This window comes from Embiotoca jacksoni, unplaced genomic scaffold (genome assembly GCF_022577435.1).
Source record: "Embiotoca jacksoni isolate LCO1_2020_lvr unplaced genomic scaffold, fEmbJac1.0.p SCAF_12, whole genome shotgun sequence".
NCBI lineage: Eukaryota > Metazoa > Chordata > Actinopteri > Embiotocidae > Embiotoca > Embiotoca jacksoni.
Window position 1 is genome coordinate 2,075,852 of NW_027185252.1, and position 17,494 is coordinate 2,093,345.

General features: G+C 44.0%; 1 protein-coding gene across 1 annotated transcript in view; it reads left to right on the plus strand.

Annotated features, from left to right (window-relative positions):
* Positions 1–1,751: 1,751 nt before the first annotated feature.
* cdh11 (cadherin 11, type 2, OB-cadherin (osteoblast)) overlaps positions 1,752–17,494 on the plus strand; it is an 86,437-nt gene continuing 70,694 nt past the window's right edge. The window contains exon 1 of the mRNA XM_069144191.1: positions 1,752–2,285. The gene's annotated coding sequence lies outside the window, so the exon portion shown is untranslated. The remainder of the gene's footprint in view (positions 2,286–17,494) is intronic.

Sequence of the window (17,494 nt, forward strand, 5' to 3'; positions counted from 1 at the left end):
TCTTAATCTAATTATGTCATTTTGCATCCAACGTAATAAAGGCCTGCTGACTGCCATTACAAAAATATGTATTATCATGCAGCGTTGCCCACTGAGTGAAAGCCGCTGCAAATGAGTCCTATTTCAGAGCTTTTCAAAGCCCTGCCATTAAAGGCCAAAAATACATTGAGAAAATGTACAAAACAGAGTGCAGCGGCCGTTCGCAGTTGATTTCAGACATTTCTTCTCTTTTGGAAAATAAGTTTTCTGAAATATCTCAATGTGGCTCTCAAGTGAGCAGAAGTTTGTGAGACAGCAAGGGTTTTATGGAGAGACAACAATACCGTGATTTCCATATATCACATTCAAGAGAGGATTTTTGTTCACAGTTACAGAACCGCGTGAAGCCAAGAGACTTCGAATATGTACGAGCTGAGAGCAGCCGGTGCTTCCAGTTCTCCACTGGGACTCTGAAGGGCGGACCGATCTGCCACACGTGTCGGTGGTTAACCGCGTTTGCCCCGCCTCCTCCTTCACCGTGATTGGACGGCTGGTGACAGTGACGAGCGCGGCGCAAATATTTTTCAGCTGAAACTGGGTCTGGTTTGCACAAGGCTACTCTAGGATATCGTCATGGCGACGTTATTCGTGTGTTAGCTAAAAAAAAAAAAAAAAAAATTTAAAAAAAAGCGATGGAAAAATTGGAAGACGTCGTTATAGGTACATTTCTGGATGGATGCTTTAATGGATTATCTTTCTGAAAATAAAATGACTCACTCAGCCCTTTAAAGAAGACAAACTTCCTTAATTCAAAAAGGTTTTGTATGTTTTCATGTGCGAGAACGCAAAAAGTGAGTCCATAATAGCAGGACTGGAAGTCAAGAGTCCGCATTACGTGAACACTTAAAGATAAACATAAATTTATGAGTCAAATGAAAGCAAATTAAATGAATTTAATCATAAATTAAGTGTTGCTTTATTAACACTTCTACAGGGTACAAAGTCTTAAATCAACTGTTTCACTTGACTAAAATGATGTTAATGATGATGTATTTGTCCTCTTCTGTCTTCATTGGCCAGCAGTTATTTTAAATTGGATTTCAATTCATCCAGTAGCCTGTCAGAAAGTTGGGTCTCCCACAGCAGCCCCCCCCCCCCCTCCCTCACACTCCCCCTCCTCTCATCTCATTGGCTGCCTGAGAGCCTCTAAAATCTGCTCTGGCAAAGCCGGTTGGAAGCCGATCTCAGCCAATGAGGGAAGAGCAACTGTTGCATTCACGTTACCCTCCTGCAGGGGCTTTCTGCTGCTGCTGCAGCCTCTCAGTCTGGAAGTTGATCTGAGAAAGATGCACAACAAAGGAAAACATATACATATTACAGCCTGTAACTGCAGCACAAGTGATTTTTCAGCTCATTTCTACTGTGATCAGATCCATTAAAAAGACCAAAGTGGGTGCTCTGACTTCTTACTGCACTTGATTATTTGTCTTTTGTCCTGCTACTCACTCCCACAGTATTTGAACTAACACCAAAAAAAATAATATATATATATATATGATATGATTACTAAAGCAAGCCGAGATGCCGAGAAAGAAAGAAGAGAGAGGATTAGTCTAGTTTCCAACGCCCTCCATCGGCAGCGACATCTCTCTCTCTCTCTCCCCCTCTCTCTCCCTCCCCCTCCCTCCCCCCCTCTCTCTCCCTCCCCCCCCCTCTCTCTCTCCTTGCTGCTGCTGCTGCGCGCCCGTTCACTTTCCCTCACACCGCTTCCACGGCTCTTGGAGGGAGGACGGATAAAAAACGGCGCTGACGGTCCCGGATTTTGATACCCGAAAAAGGAGGGAGGGATGCTACGGTGATTTCCCCTTCTTTTCCCCCCTCCTCTGACACCCACCTCCTCCTCCTCCGCTGCTCTTCATCACTTCAATCTCGGCACCTTTACCAAGACGCACGACAGCTCTGTCTCTCGTTTTCTTTTTCAATTTGAATCCGCTTGGTTGGTTCTGGTATGGTTTTTTGCCTCTGCGCTCCAACGAGGGAAACCGACTTGGCTCTGCTTTGATTTTTTTTTTTTTTTTTTTTTTTTCTCCACGCGCACGCAGACAGATAAAAAAAACGAAAAAAAAACTGGGGTTTCCATCAGTGGATGTGTTGGACATCTGGTAAAAAAAAAAGAAAGAAAAAAAAAAAGAAGAAAGAAAGAAGCAATACTACTTGAGAGAAGTGCTCGTTTTCTACTGGCTTGTATGTATTGGGGGAAATTTTCCTTGGAGACGGGGCTGCGCACGGAGTCGTTCACTTCCAAGGTAAGAACCGCATGAGTTTAAAGGACTGGGGGGGATTTGGTCAGTGCTACATCAACACATTTCCATTCATCTATTTTCTAACCCGTGTGTGTGTGTGTGTGTGTGTGTGTGTGTGTGTGTGTGTGTGTGTGTGTGTGTGTGTGTGTGTTTCTCTCTCTGCTCATCTGTCTGCGCGTCTCCGTCTGCAGAGGCTTTACAGAGCGCAAAAAGCAGGCGAGAGGAAAAAAAAAAGTGGAAATGTTTCGGGATGCTGGGGGGGGGGGGGGGAATTGTGAGATTGTGGATGAATTCAAGGTTGTCACACGAGTACAGCTGCATATTCGTTTTATTTTTTAAAATTTTTTTTTTTTAAAGGTCACTGTGGGAGGATGTCGGGAGTAAATAATCAAATAAATATGTGCCATAAACTCGCAGATGCGTTGCGTATTAACGATGGTACCGGCGTATGAGGACTGTTGTGCTGCTGGCTGTAACAGTGCAGACTTTCTTCGGTCCTCCGTGGCCACTGGATGACGGTTGGGATTTGAGCGGTTTTCACATAACACTGCATTTTTCTCAAGTTTGTGTGCGCAGTGTGTGCCTACATATTTGCACTTCTTTGGTGTGTGTGTGTGTGTGTGCGTCTGCGAGCGCATGTGACCGTGCCTGTGTGTGTGTGTGTGTGTGTGTGTGTGTGCGTGTGTGCGTGCGTGCGTGTGCGTGTGTCTGGCCACGTACACTGGCTAATCTCGGTGCATATAGGCTCCGTTTCGCTGCCTCGGTGCCTCCCGGCGGCTCCGCGCAACGGTAACGTACAACTTTTTTCTTTGCATCAGCGTCAACAAAAGCTTGATGTCTGTGTGTTTTACCGGTCAAATCACAGCATTCCGCAAAAAGCAAAAAAAATGTCACTGATTCACTTCAACGAGCCCAGTAAAGACACAGTTGCTGGTCTTTAGTGTGACAGATATATTTCCTCTTTTTTTTTTTGGCATGCAGCTGACTCAACTTCTCATCTTCCTTTTTAGTCAATCGGGGGTATTTTTGCATCTTAAATCATCCACCACAACTTCTCTTTTCTACTATTAACGACGGTTCTTCGCCGGGGTTCATTAAGACTTTTAAGTTTTTAAAATGTTGAATCCCTTCAGACTCCACCCGGTTTAGTATTCAGTCCATTTCAATACTTCAACCAGAGCTGAGCGTGTCCTTGCACCTTTTTTTTTTTTTTTTTTTCCCGGCGTGCGCCATGAGCCGGTGAAACTGCATAAAAATTGCATACAGATCACTTCGCCCGTGGGCTCACTCGGTGCTCATTCTGCACTCAATTAGGTCCACGAGTTTGGCTTATCGTCCCTGCAGGGGCCACATTAGATCATTTCTGAGATTGTTGCAAGGAAGACATCTGGTGAAATATGCTTTTAAAAAAAAAAAAAAAAATGAAAGTGTGTCCGTGGTTCGGGGATCTCTGCGTGGTGTTTTGGTCTGATATGGATAATTAGGGATAGATGATGAAGTGCTGAGTATGAAGTGAGATATCGGAGTATAATTTTGAGCATCTGCAATTCCGCTGCGTCCTCACTGGTTGAGCAGGGAGAGGGAGAGAGAGGCGTTGACTGGAGGGCTGTGGAGTTCTTTGGTATTCATGGCACAGCGCAGAGATTGCTGCTCTCAAGCAGGCAATAATCTCCCCTCCTCACTCTCCACCTCTCTTTTCCTTCTGTCTCCCACACTGTTGCTCGATGAAATGACCCCCTCCTTCCCCCCTCTCTCTCTCTCTCCCTCACCTCTGCTCACCCTTTTTGCATTTTGCCCCCCCCCCCTCCCCCCTCTTCCTCATCACTCCCTGACTCTCTCTCTCTGTACTCCTCAGTCTTGTGGGAGCCATTGAGGAAAATCATTTGCTGCTGCTGTATTTTTATTCGACAGGGGGTCCCTTTCCTTTTTTCTTTTTTTTTTTCCCAGCCAAGACTCGGCTTCTTTTGCGGGACTATTTATCCTTGTGGTGCCTTTAAAAAAAAAAAAAAAAAAAAAAAGTCTTCAGCCAACAATGGAGAGACAGATTCACAGAAAGAGATCCAACACCTCTGTTGGGAACATCTTGTGTTACACCGTCACAGAGTTAGCTACCGGTTTTGTTACCACGTTGTTTTGTGGTTTCTTCTTTTAAATTTATGGTTCAGTTTTGTACTTTTTCAGACAGCTCCTCTCTGTTTATTTATGCCCTCTACACTTTGCCAATTAGTCCACAGAGCGGTCAACACTGCAAAGGAGAGAAGCAGAATTCCCCTCTTCTTCTGTTTGAGTTGACTTTGTGATTCAGTGGCCACTTAAAAGACACATCACAACACAAGAATGCCTCTAATTTTTGGTGGGAAATGCTGATTGACATTATGACAGACTTCCATATAAGAGCCTTTTTTATTTTTGAAAATAGCACTTTTGCATGTTTGCTAAATTCATTAATTATGTCTTCTAGCTACAATAGTTTAGTCACATGGCAATGGAGTGAATCAGAAGGAGAGGATCAGGAGGCAAAGAAAGAGGAACAGAGTAGGAAATGATGGGGGGGGGGGGTCTGCAAGAGCAGAGGAGAGAAACAACAGGGGCGGACGACTGGAGGAGCAGCAGCTGAGAATAAAAGACTCCTATCAGGATACGAGGAGGAGGAGGAGAGGACAGGGCAGCATGACTTCTATCTGAGCTGAAACGAGACCTGCAACTACAAAAACGGCCTTAAGATTGAACAGTTCCTGCACAAACAAAAAGTGTATTTTGTGTTTCTATATCTAGGGGAAAAAGTGATTGTATAACAAAAAATAAAGCAGGACAGGCACACAGAATTCCTTTTCCTTGTACCGGTATAGATCTTTGTGCTATTTAGGGGGTGAGCCGTATACAGAAAACCTGGCTTGGATGACAGATGAAAGCAGGGGTGGGTGAGGTATCAGGGTTTTTTTTTTTCACTGATGTTCAGCCAAGAAATATCGCACAGAACCTGACACAGAAATGTCGTCAGGTTTGTTGGATTTTCATCGGAGCGATTTTTGGGACCTGGCAGAGGAAATGTTGTGTTTCTTATAACTAAAGATATGATGCAGAAATGTTTGAAAGGACGCAACAAGGTGAAGGCAATACACTCTTATAAAGGTTACAGATTATGTTGTCTTTGTGGAGACTTTTTTTTTTTATGAGTATACAATAGGCACATTAATGCCAAGAGATTCCTCTGATCTGTTTATCTCTACAGGAGACTCTGGCCTGAGGCCAGCTACAATCCAACATTGATTTTACAGATGAAATCCTCTTTTATCCAACTCCTTTTTTTTTTTTTCATTGTTCCATCTTTATATTAAAAAAATAGGAACTCTTAAAGTTGTTTAGTTCCATTGATAATGCAGACAAATCAAACCACTTTTCTTTTTTTTTACAGATTTCATGGCCAAAGTTGTGTTGGTCTTTTCCAAATTCTTGAAATGTGTAAGGAAGAATAAAAATAAAAAAAAACAGAAATAAAAGATAACCTCACCCGCTGGAAGGAGTTTAAAGGCAAACCCGACTACAAACACTGCAGACGTGGCTCAGCGGGGAGGCGGCAAGATAGAGGGGATTAATTCATTACACTGTAATCATTATATTTATATTTAATCAGACACCAGCTGCTCGTTCTCATAAGTCGTAGCATCGTAGACCAGATTTCTTTGAAAGAGGGTGGGGAAAAAAAAAAAAAAGAAAAGAGAAAGCCTAGAAAGAGAGAAAGGGAGGGGAGAGATTCTAGCAAGATGAAGAGTTTAGAAAGAAGACAGATAGAGGAGGAGAAGAGGGGAACGGATGGATGAGATACACGGGAGAGTTTTCTAGGTGACGACAGAGGGAGCTGTTGGGCTTCGCTGCAGCCCTGCTCTGCTTTCTCCTTCTTTTCTTTTCTAATTCTTTCCCCCTCTCTCTCCCTCCCTCAGAGGGCCAGTCAGGGAGATGGAGAGGTAGTTAGGCTCCCCAGGGATGCAGGATTCAATGTGTACGGCCTAAACACACACACACACACACACACACACACACACACACACACACACACACACACACACAAATCTAGTCTGTCTGGATAAGCATGTCCACTGTGACTGGTTTCTGTTACCTTCACGTACACATTACCTCCCGGGGAAAGTGGAAGGGGGGTGGGGGGCATTGAGGGGAGAGAAGTGAGTTCTCCCTTCTGCCTCTGCACTATTTTATTTTGTTTTCCTCCTGATAGAAAAGAAGCCGACTCGGCACAACACACAACTGGTTAAACATCAGGCTTTCTTTTTCTTTTTTTAAACTCTGCGATTGTTTTCAAATCCATCTTCATCTGTTTTAAGACTCTAAATGTTACGCTGATTTATAATTTCCGATGTCCGCGTGATGGGATTATAAACTCTTAATCTCCAGACTCGACCAGATGAAATGACGGAGTCGGTAATTAGTGTTTTTGACCTCTAATCCCTTTTACTTGCCCCCCAGACAGAGAGAGAAAATGCATTTGATGAGGGTGGAGAAGGAAACGTGGGGAAACGATTTCCTGGGTATCGATTCATGTGAGGAGGCAACACAGGTGGTTCACTGTTGTTGACATAGTTTCCTTTGCAGTTGAACACAGTGGGTTTAGTTTCCCTGGCCTTAAACTAGAGTTTGTATGTTCTTTTTTTTCTGTAGCTCATGTGGTTTCAATTATCCCAACAGTGTACAACTGTACAACTGGAAATTGCAGAGCACTAGTTCCAGTTCATGCACTGTTATCAAGCTCTCTTTTTCTACATTTCCCTGCTTCAGTGCATGCTGAGATTTCTTGACTGTATATAAAAATAAATAAAACAAAAAGACAAGAAAATGATTAAAAAAAAAAAAAAAAAAAAAAAATTTAAAATGAAATATGTTGAAGTTAAAGTCAATAAACTGGAAAATGTTTTCAATTTTTTTGGGGGGGACAGAAACAAACTAGTAGCAGCGTGATTAATGGAAACGTCCCGAGCGCTCATTATTTGATAAGAAAAGTCACATTGAAGTCATTTAAGTAGTGCACTAGTATGAAGAAGCTGGACGGATGCACATAAAGGACGCAGCGACAGGAAAACTGCACCCGCAAATGATACCAGCAAACAACAAGGACAACCACTTAGAGCAATTAAACAAAAACATGCGGTGGCACAGAAACTCTCCAGAATCAATTAAGTGTTGACTTTTTAAAACTGATTTCATTTTTATGGCCCTCTCGTCCTCCAAACATTAGTCTCGCTCAGCCGGACTTATCTCCAGCGTGCTGGTGACGGTCGGACTGCACTCATACATCATTCTGCTATAAGGGGAGGGGGGGGGGGGGACAAACGCTTTGGCTTGTTTGTATCTCTTTTCAACCAATCGCAATTGTCGTAGGCGGTGGGATGCAGCGACGAAGCAGAATAGCGTCCTGGTGGAGCATCTGGATGTAAGCAGGTGAGGTTTGGCATGAAAATGGGGAAATTCTGAAAAGAATCACCTCAAGGTCCAACTTTTTTTTTTTTTAACCCGAAGCTTCCCATTTTCGGTCTGAAGGTTTGTGCTCGGAGGTTGTTGTTGTTGTTGTTGCTTCACGTTACAACCAAGCGGCAACCAACAGTGAAGTGAACGGCCGTTTGGTTTGGAGCCAGACGTGACCATATTTGGGGGAGGAGCGAGCGGTGGATCTGACTCCATCTGATTGGAAACCCGGCGATTGCCAAGTCCCGCCCACCAATAGCTGTAACCTGACTGCACCACCAGGCCTGTCAATCAAACAGACACGGCCCCCCCCCCCCCAAACACATCATTTTTAAGTTTATTTTCTAATTATTGACTGAGAATTTTATGGGAGAAGTTCAATGGGAGTCGACAGAGGCTTTTTGGAGCTGGCCTCTAGTGGCTCTCTGTGGTATTGCAGCTTGAGGCACTTCCACATCTGCCTCATTTTTCAGACCCGGAGGCTACTTCCACTTTTATGTACAATCTATGGTTACAGCAGATCCATCAAAAGGGGAGGAGCCTGTCTACTAAAATATTCAGCAAATGGTGGGCTTATAGCAATACCAACATTACCAATCTGGTAGTTTGTCTCCAGTTGCAGCTGAATATTGCTCCTCGGTTTTGCGTGACCTTTTCTCTGCGAGGCTCGGGCAGAAGAGGCCTTGTGGGATTTACTGCCACATGACGAGGCTGCGGTATAATTGCGATAATGGCGGAGTGTGGATCGATGTTAAATCAGGATTAATGAGTGATTCCATCGATTTCGCTATTGATGATCAGAATACAGTGCTGACGGGGGTATTGATTGGATTACAATGAAAATCGATTACTCCAGATAGAGTGATATTGATTGGAGCACCTTGCGTCTGTGTGTGTGTGCGTGTGTTCGCGTGTGTGTGTGTGTGTGTGTGTGTGTGTGTGTGTGTGTGTGTGTGTGTGTGAGATCAGATCTGCGTAATCCGGTGTAATTTGTTTTCTGTGACTGTCGTGAGGTGCAGTCAGGTGGTGTGCGGTCTCATGACACCGGTCACATGAGAGAAAGAGAAGCTGAAGGTTGTTTTTGTTTTTTTCTTCAGCCAATTTGAACTGCATTGCTGCTTTGGTAGACAGTACTCAGCGGGGAGAGACACCAAACAACAGCGAAGGAGAAGGGGAAGAGAAGGATGAAGGTCAAGAAGAAAGTTCATCTCAATTATTAATTTCAAGATTTTTCTTTTTTTGCAATTCTGCCATCAGTTTTGTTGAAAAATACTGTGATCAATGGGAATTTCTGTTTTTTTTCCTTTCTTTAATGCCAATTAATAATTCATAGCTTGAAAAAGCTTCTGGTTTGACAAGTTTTGTATGACAGTACAGCAGAATCAGTGAGAAAGAAAGGAAGGGAGGCTAGTTTTCTGCGTGCAGGTCAAGGAGAGATTTAATGAGTCGTTTGCTTCTCATTATTCAGGATAACAATTAACTGTGTGTGTGTGTGTGTGTGTGTGTGTGTGTGTGTGTGTGTGTCTCTCTCTTTACAGCCACCCATGAATGAAGCGGTCATTCATAGCGGTCTTGCCCTTGCCGTCTCTCACTACTCATCTTCTCACTCATTCTTTGTCGTTATTGATTAATTTCTTCAATCTTATGAATCATTTTCTTTATAAAAAAAAAAGAAAAAAAAAAGAAAAGAAAAATGCATGAAAGAAGCCCACGGCCATGTCTCGTAATTACGCTCGGGTATTTTAGTTTGACAAACAACAGAAAACGATGACTTGCTTCTCAAACTTTTTTCTGTCTTCTCTATCCATCAGCTGTCAGACGGAAGCCATCAGTCTCTTTCCGTCTGTTTGTCTTTCTCTCACGCCGTCACCTCCATCACTCCATCTGCCCCCTCTATCATTTATCTCCATTAAACTTGTCAACACACACACACACACAGACAGTGTCAGAGAGTGTGTTTGCAGACGGTGTGTTGTGCAGGTGATTACCATAATTAACATGGTTATGTTAATTGTAGTGAGTTAATTTTGCTGATGGAACACATTTGTAAAGGTGAACTCTGTGGACAGACAGCTATGGCCTCAAGCTACGGTGTGTGTGTGTGTGTGTGTGTGTGTGTGTGTGTGTGTGTGTGTGTGTTTCTCTCTGCCTATTGCCGTGCACATATGCATGTATTTATCACGTGTGTGTGTGTGTGTGTGTGTGTGTGTGTGTGTACAGGTGTGTTTCGCCTGTAGACAGAATTTATTTTGCGTCCGAGCTGACACAGACACACAAAGGTTGAAACCAGAAGCTGGACACAAACACACACACACACACACACACACACACACACACATACACACATATATACATAGAGTCAGTGGCCAGCCCAGAAAAACTGAACTGCTGCATAGAGCTTATCTGATTATGAGCAGGGTTAGATAGAGGACTCCACATCGCAGACATGCAGATAAACTGACTGATAGATAGTTTCACTACAAATTGGCATCCTGGCAGCTCAGCAGTCTAAAAAAAAAAAAGAACATGTAACGCTGACCTCCATCCGGCCGACATCGTTTGTCATTTTCGTCCCTCCGCTGCCTGCGTTTCCTTCGTTTGTTGCCGCCGTTTAGACTAACGAGAAAGTGAAAAATGAAATCTGGACGACACGGCGCGGACGGGACGGAAATAACCGCAGACTGGACGTTCGGCTGGAAGGCGAGAACGCGCAACAAATTGTTATGATGCGCGGCGTCCGAGGTCACGGCGAGAGGAGGGGCTCCGCGGGAGAGAAACCATCTCCAGCACTCTTTTCTACAGCGGCTTCCATCAAGACAGAAGAGATGTGGCTGATTCAGCTGTAAAACCACGTTCGAGGGTGAATCATTTTTTGAAAGAAAACATTGCTGTTTGTTGCATCTGCAGGTTTATGCAGCTGCTGTGGCAGCGTTGTTATGTTTGCATTGTGTACTATGGCAGCCGAGGGTGTCAGGTAACGGCGATTTTGACCGAGCGACAACCAGCGGTGACGTCAGCCGTCGGTTTGGGAACGGCCGTCATGAAGCGTCGAGTTCAGATTTTGGCCGGCGCCATTTTGCTAGTTGGGAGCGGTTTGGAGCAGGAAGTGACCGTGTTTGGACGAGCGGCGGATCTGACTCGATCTGATTGGAAACCAGACGATACTACGTCCCGCCTACCGATAGCTGTAACCTGACTGCACCACGGACCTGTCAATCAAACAGACACATCCCCAGAAACACCGGGTTTTTTTAGGTTTATTTTCTAATGAATGAGGGATTATTTTCAGATGGACCTTCAGAAAACTAATAAGAAGGAGCGACCTCAGCTAAGAACACACAAAATAACTCATGGAGGAATCCTATTGACTTAGAATTTCATGAGAGAACTTGAATAGGAGTCTATTGAGCTGGAGGCTTTTTGGGAGCCAACCTCTAGTGGCCCTCGGTGGTATTGCAGATTAAAACACTTCAGCATCTGCCCTATTCTTCAGACCCGGAAGCTACATCCACTTTTATATACAGTCTGTGATTTAAAACCATTAAACAGACACACTTCAGGTGTTTTGTCGACCTTTGGACGGTTATGAGACCACGAGATTCAAACCACAAGGAGTTAAAAGATGTTCTGCAAACACTGCCTATCTGACTCGAGTTTATATCTGCAGCACTTGGACAAATATAAAAAGAAGCGTCTTTGCCACACATATTCTAATATTTCAAAGTGTGTATGTGCGTTCGGCGCATTAACCGTGCTGGCAAGGCCTGCTCTTGATGTCAAAGTAAAGCTTTGATCACACTGGGACTTATCTCGTAGTTCTCATCCACTCCTGTCTCTTCCCCTCTCTTGTCCTCTTCATCCCCTTTCCTCCCTCCTTATCTGTCCTCTTCTCCTCTGTCCTCCCATATTTTTTTTTCTTCCCCCTTCCCGTCCTCTTCAGTATGCCTCTTCGCCTCCGCGCTCCTCTCCCTCTCATCTGTATTTATCTCCAACCGCCGCCGCAGTTGAACGCAGCAGTTACTCCCTGAAAAAGTTCCAAAAATAAACCTGGCTGGAGCAGATTTGTTTTTTTGTTTTTTTGAACTCATAAATATACAACAGGACGGAGGTGCTCGTAGCCGCTTCCTGTATTATCACTTTACATGATTTATTTTATTTTTTTGTGCTGAATTAAGCACCAGATGGGAAAATATGAAGGATGTCTCCTTTGTCATGAATCAAAAAGTAAGTTTACTAAAGAGCCACCCTGCCCAAAAAAACCCTCCTCATTCCTTATTGATTTAGCTCTGATTATAAAAAAAAAACAACAGACAAGAAGCCTTGAGATTATATATCCACCGTCTTAACCTGAGACCACACACACACACACACACACACACACACACACACACACACACACACACACACTTTCGAGGCTCTGAAGTGCTGGTGATGCGGCAGATGATGCTTCGCTCACGCACAAACACAAAAAAGAATCGAGGGACAAAGCGAGATAACAGTGCACATGTGACACTGACACACATTGTTGTTGCACATTTCATACACAAAAAAAAGCCTGTTTTCCTTTCTACAAGACAGAGCATCACTGCAAGCTTGACCTCTTTACCATAATAACCTCTCTTCATTTGCCTCCCTCTGTCTCTTCCTGTTCGTTTCTTTGTGTTTTCTTTTTTTTTGCTGTCCTTACTCTTTTTTTTTTTTTTTTTTACTGTGCCACTCTCGCAAAAATCCTTTTTTTTTTTTCCCTGCTTTTACTGTCCCTCTGATTTTTTTCCCCCCTTCCTCTTCCTCTTCAACCATGCTTCATTGACCGTGACACGTATAACTGTTTAATATGATTGAATAGGACCGCCGCCTCTTCATTGGACAGTATTCATTTCGCGAACGGCTCAACTCCAGTCCAATCCCTGACCATGACTCAAGAGATCTACAGAGCAGCATTTGTATAAAGCAACATCTCTTTATATTTTTCCATGTCTTGTCAACTCTCCTCTAAGTTTTAGTTGGCATATCTGCGTATTTCCCTTCTTCTCGATCTCTCATCTCTCTCTCTGCCTCGTTCTTCTTCTAAATAGTCTCCCTTTCGCAGTCTCTCGCCGTCTTTATCTCCCCTCTTCCACCGTGTTTTTAGGTTTCAGTTGCAGCTGTGACTGCGATGACCTTTTCAGTGAAAGGAGAAGCAGTGAACGAAAGATACAGCCTCCTCCAGGATTGGCTGGTTGTTGTTTGTTGCCACAGAAAAGGCCGGCGATACATATAAAGGGAGCAAAGGTGGCCGGACTGATGCGAGGCGGATCGTCCGCCGACACTTTTCCTTCCCGCCGCCGCTAATCCACGTGAAATTTAATTTAAACAAGGAATTCAAATGGAGGGTTTTTTTTGTTTTGTTTTAGAAGTTGTTTCTGCCCTTTAAAACATGAAGAGAATATTCGGTTTCTCTTAAATTCAACTTTCACCAAAGTCTGTGAGGCCGATCGAGTATAAAAGTATTTGAGGAAATGTTGAAAAGAATCAGAATCAGCTTTATTGGCCAGATATGTTTACACATATAAGGAATTTGACTCTGTTTGTAACTTTCTCTCTTAATGTATAAGCACAAAAAACAGATATAAATAGAAATATATACACCTAAAGAAGGGTGCAATTGCACCTTGTGCAAGTGAGGATGGTGCCATTGAGTATTGTACACTGTTATTGCACAGAGTGACGGTTTGTTGGTGAATGTTTGAATCTGGAAAATAGCACTTTAATGAACTGATCTGGCAGCGTCTTCTGTACGTGGGTAGGAATAGGATAGGTACAAAATAAAATGGCAACGGTTGTCACCACAATTCATTCGATAGTCCCAGGTGAAGTTATTTTCATTCTTCCTTTGAGCCATTTTCATAAATCGTAACGTGTTTCCAGGGTTCACGCGAAGTGACATCAGATTTGTCACAACTGTGTATATTTTTATTGTGACATTAGGAAAGCAAATGCCATCCTAGTTGTTTATATTCTAGGGGCAAGGTTGGACAAACAAGGTCACTGTGTGTGTGTGTGTGTGTGTGTGTGTGTGTGTGTGTGTGTGTGTGTGTGTGTGTGTGTGTGTGTGTGTGTGTGTGTGTGTGTGTCACACCAATGTGTCCATGCATGGGAGTGTTTTTCACATCCGAGTGCCAAAGCTGACCAAGCAAGGTCAGCGCGCAGCCTTTTGTGTGTTTGCGCGCGCTCGTGCACCTGAACATCAACCAGAACCAGAACAACAACAACAACAACAAAATAAAAGTCCTCTCAGGCGGTCTCACGAGTCCATGTCACCCCCTCCCCCCCAAAAAAAACCAAAGGTGAGATTTACAAGGTCATCCCACGGTCTCTCGGTGTGTAAGCACGCACCGCTCCTCGTGCTCTTATCTTTACCAGACCTGAAAAAAAAAAAAAAAAAAAAACCCAGACACGGTTTCGGTTCTCAATCGAAACCCTCAGATTTTAAAGTGAGATTTTTAGCCTTTTAGGTTTGTGTGCATGGTGAAGGAATACGAGGAGGTTTTTAGGAGTTTGGAGTCTGCAGAGAGTCCTTACAAGCCTTTACTGTAACAACAGCGCGCCTGCGGGTTACAAGGCGTACAGGGGTAAATAGATCACTGCTTGTCTAGACAGCTGTTTTGACCTTTTTTATATATATATAAATATATAAAGAAATAGTCCTGATGTTTTATTCACAGAGCATGCTAATATTTTATTCAACGAGGAAATGCAAGAGCTGTTTAGAGCGATTCGAGCTGAATGTCACCTGGTTTCACTCTGGAGATGAAAAGAAGTGTATCAAAGCGAAGTATCCGGCTGTGACATTTTGAGGTGAAAAAACAACTCCTCTCATTATGAGGATCTCCATTTTCTTTTTTTCTATTCATATTTGTTCAGATGCAGTATTTTCCTGATGGATTTATTCAAAGCGACTTTACTTTGAGAGGTTGAGTTTGCTTGAGGACACTCCGCTGCATCGACGCCGAGTGGAGACGCTCCGAAAAAGAAGCTCTTTGCTGCGAGCTGGAGTTTTTTTTGTTTTTTTTTCTTCTTGAAAGAGCCTGCGCCGTGAGAGGTGGGGTTTGAGATCCTAAAGGATACAGTGGAGCTCCCTGTATCGTGTAGAATGGATTTTTTTTTTTTGATTTTTTTTTTTTTTCAGCGGTTTCCCCAGTATCTATGGAAAAAGGGTTTTGATCATATGTGCAACTAAATATTTTACTGCTAAGCTCTGGGCGTGAATGCAAAAACATCTGGCACGTCAATCAAAGCTAAAAAAAAAAATAAATAAATAAAAATAAAAATACAAATAAAATGCATCAGTTTGGGGGGACATTTGGCAAAAAAAAAAAAAAAAAGAGAGATTTGCAGATTTATCAGAATTCCTATGGGGGGTGAGTGGGACATTTGGAGAAGCAACGGCAGAGGCTTCCTGAGGTATGAAAACAACAAAGGGCTCTCTGTGTCAACCTGGAGAAAGAAGGGAGGGAGGGGGGACTTGGCTTCACCATGTGAGGATGGAAGAGAGGGGGAGAGGGGGGGTGTCATCATCAAGTATCCTGGCAGGCCCGTGCATTGGTTTAGAAAACAAAACAAAAAAAAAATGGGGAGGGAAGATGAGAATGGAGAGCAGAGGGGATCGTTTCGGGGGGGGAGGTGGGGATGTTTCGCGGCACAATGACCCTTGTGTCCTCCGCCGTGTCTCCGAGTCGAGTGTTTGTGGGGAAGCAGAACTCAGACGGGTAATTAGGGTCATTACACATGCACGGCAGGTGTAATGGTCCGCGGCATCGCCGCTCTATCTCGAACTCTCTCGCCTCCGCGTCCCACCCCCCTTGTTCCCGTCAGCTCGCCATCTTTCTGATTAAGTTATTAATCATTTCAAAAGAATAATTTTAAAAGTTACGAAACAATACGCTGGTAAACTTGGAGTGAAACTTTGTCGAGATATTTGCTTAAAGTTACGTATATCTTCAAGCCAAAACCCTACGAGAACAAGTGTCATCATGCAGATCAATAGCATGTAGAAATGAAGCCCTGGTGACCTGTTGTATTTAGTTTATTAGTGACGGGTCAAAGGTCAAATCAATCGAGAATCCAGCCTTGTTTTAAAGTCAGACTAAAGAAACTAAATATTAGCCTATTTCTTTTTCTAGTTTCCAAGTTTATATCCTTTATGTCCAACACTGATCAGCTGACATGAGGGAATAACTGCCTGTTAAATATTGATGAAGATATTAGACACCCTGATGCGCACACAGTTTGAGAAGCATAACCATCCCTTTGCGCTTCATCATCATCATCATCATCATCATCATGAAAAAACAACAACTCGAGAGCTCTGAAAGCACGGCAATGTCTTCTAGGTGAAGAGATCGTGAACCTGCCTTTGAGGCCTCAGCGTTCGGCCTAGTATGAAGTCTCCACGGGGTAATTTGAATGTAAACAGCGAGCGTCAGTTACTGGATAAATGGGATGTGGTGGGGAAGTGGGGGGGGGGGGGGGGGGGGTACATCCCAGGGCTGAAGGGTGGTCTTTAGAGGCTCAGTGGCATCCACTATGAGAACTTGTGTTCTGCCCCTTTGCCTCCTCAATAGAGCAAAGCTAATCTGAGTCTGCTTCTCTGTCTCCCGTCTCTTGGGCGACCGTCCCCCCCCCCTCCCTTCTCTCCATTTCTCTCTCCTTTTTTTTTTTTTTTTTTTTTTAATTCCATCTCCAACCTCAGCCCCGACTGAGGCCGTCTCGCTCAAGGACACTCTGAATGGACACAAGGTCGCATCGCGGTAAAAAGAACTGTTGACCTCTTGAGCCGGCGATTCGTCTGTCAAACGGCTTGACAGAAACCGGCTGCGAGTGCACAGAGGTCTCCGTCCGACTCTTTCGCGTGTCCCAATCACATGCTGAATGTGTTGCGTGTCCAAAGCAGAGGACCTTGTTGGAAGAAATGTCCTTTCACTGAAAAAAAATAAAGGAAATAAGAGTGGTGTCTTGATACATCCTTTTCCTCTCTATCTCACCATCTCTGCCCCCACATCACCGGTCCCCCGAGGGTCACGGTGTCAGCTGTTGGACAATAGGACAGCTGTATCCAGATCAGGCGGAGAAGCCACGAGCCCCCGGGGGTGGGATTAAGCGAATTAGTAGCTGTCAATCACCGTGGCATATCATGGACAGTTGGATCGATACCCGGGATGAATGGAGGGGAGATGTGGGAGGGGGGACAGATGCACAGATCGGGGCTGGCAGCGGGGGGGTGGGGGGGGGGGGTAGGTTAGCCGGGTGTCGAGATGAATTGAGCAGCGAGCGTGGCAGGATGGAGGGATGGGGAAAAGAAAAAAAGGGTGGCGAAAGAAAAGAAGGGAAGTCAAGGGGGATAAAAAATGATCGCTGGAGGATGAAGAGTAAAAGGAAAGAAGTGCTGATTTGGCTTGAACTGATGCATCACAGCTAAACAACCCAAACGAGAGATGAGAGGTGACAGCGTGAGATGTTGCTTCTCACTGCAAACAAAAAAACACTGACAGGGTATTAAAATAGTGCAGATGAATGTAGATATGAAAGAAAAAGATGTAGGCAGGAAGAGGAAATTTAAAAAAAAAGAGAGGATGTCAGGGTGGGGGGCGGAGAGGGGAGGGGGCAAAGACAGAAGAAGAAAAATATCCACAGAGATAAATAAAGGCCGGTGCCATAATAAAACTTAGCCTCGGCTCGCAACTTCCCCAGAGAGGTGT